Source organism: Morone saxatilis, unplaced genomic scaffold (genome assembly GCF_004916995.1).
Source record: "Morone saxatilis isolate NCDOM2014 unplaced genomic scaffold, NCSU_SB_2.0 Contig19, whole genome shotgun sequence".
In the NCBI taxonomy this organism is placed as follows: Eukaryota; Metazoa; Chordata; class Actinopteri; family Moronidae; genus Morone; species Morone saxatilis.
Window position 1 is genome coordinate 5,666,973 of NW_023339751.1, and position 2,217 is coordinate 5,669,189.

Below are 2,217 nucleotides of genomic sequence, written 5' to 3' on the forward strand. Positions count from 1 at the left end.
CACTTAGGTAATACACAACTTGTTCAACCTGATCAAAATAAAACTGAAAATTTTATCACTTTAACTGAAGTCTCACATATTACGCTTGAATAAGAAGTGTGCAATTAGAGGTGCAATCCTTTTCTGAAAAGGTGTAAAAAAAAAAATACACAAGCCTGGTTTATAAAATTCACAGCAGCAGGATCTCATTGACACTACTACACCTAGACACACCAATTAAGATTAAAACACAGACGATATGTAAACATATAAAGCTATAAAAAACAAACCCTGCAGGGACACAATGAATATTATATGATCGCAATTTATGAGTGGCATCATTCTGTGGTTTTCTCCTCTACTGTTACCATACAAACACACTTCATCATTATTATCACTGCACACTGTCTGCTGACAATGCAGAGGACTGAATCACACGCTGAATTCCTCCATGAGTCACATGGTGCTTTACAAACAGAAAGACTGCTTTTTTTTTTCTTCACTCGAATCTAAATCCCTCAGGCTTTTACACGTTCTCTCTTTGTCTTGCCACCACATTCTGCTTGTCTCTGGTCCTTCCGCCTTTGTTCGCTACCCTCCCTGACTCGCACGGCCAGCTTCCTGTTTATGTCAGCTGAGCATCAAGCCAATCAGCTGTGAAGGCTGTGATCCTCCTCGTAGCTATTTACTACCCTGTGGTCTGTTTAAAAAAAGACTGAAAGCGAGCTAAGCTTGGTGCAGGCTGCTGAGTAAGCAGACACGCAAAGCTCCAATCAGAGTCCACAACTGACCTATATACATCTGCCCTCCTGCTTATGAAACTGTGTGTGTGTGCCTGTGTATTTTTACTTTCTGAAATGTGCCACTGCTCACTTGGTGAAGCGTTCATTTATTTGCTTATCGTGTTTCTCACAGCGCAGCAGGATCTGCACGCCGACATTTTTTTGTTGCCGCTGAGGGCTGGAATGTGCTGCTTTGCAAGTTTTGAAGATAACAAAGCAGCATGAGGCGGCTGAGTGTAAACTTTGGATGAGGTCACGGTCCGCCAACACAGCGTGCTGTGACATGAGAGGGGATTTTGTTCTGGATTCTCCCTTGGTGGTGTCATACCTTTGCACTGTTTTTTCTGTCGTCTTGTTTGCTCTGTGCACATTTCAGATTGCAGGTTATCAAAACTGCAAGGCTTAGCTAACATATGTTATTATATGGTTGGAGTAAAGTGCAGACTGCATTTAAAAACAACAAGAATAGTCTACATAGAGAGGCCTGTTCACGAGTCCAGCCAGTGCCAGCTTTCTCTTTGAGTTCACAGCGTACTATAAATCTGTTAGACAGGGAGAAAATATAATCAGGGCTTTGCCGGGGCATTTGAGTTCACTGCAGGCATTACATGAGTACTAATGCCTGATTCAATACTGGCTCTGGAAAACATGCCTGACATTCAATGTTTACACCCCTCAATGAAAGCTGCTAGTCAGACAGTCTGATGGCTCGGCCTGGAATTAGATTCAGGAAGTCATGAGATTTCCAGGTGGCTTGGCTTTCCTCGAATTGTTAAGCAGGGATTTTTCAAAGCGTTGCCAACACACATTAAACTGACACCCTTCTGTAAAGAATTACACCGATACGTGTGCAGTGCTTATCGCACATGGCAACGTCTAAATCCAAGAAACAAATACGGAACGCTGTTTAAAAAATCCAGCCCCACTGAGCGCATAAATAAATAGACCTCCTCACAAATTCTGTTACTCTACATTTGAAAAAGAGAAAGGAAAAAAAATACAACTGAGTGAAAACAGCGGAGGAACATTCGAGCACTTGGACCTTTTCAGAGAGAAAAGAGGCTCCCCGGTGCCATCATTTGATACACAGAAAATGCATGAATAATGAATCTGTGCTGAACTCCTGCTGAACCTTCTGCACCAGCACCGAGCCAGAGATCAGCACATGGCATCCAACACACACACACACATGCACCCAGTGACCTCTGCAAAGCTCCAAACATGCGAGGCAATCTGCTGTAGAGTATTGTGTCTGCTGTGTGAATCATTACAGTGTGCTGCACCTGGCTGCACTTAGAGAGAGAGGACTTTTCCTTTGATAAACCTGCCGACCGTTGGGAGGTGGCGGAGGACGTGGCCAGCCAAAGTGGAAAGATAAATACAAACTGACGACCAACCGGTGCTGGAGCGGTTAAAGCTCCCGCCCTTTTGGCAACTGAAGTGTGTGTGTGTGTGT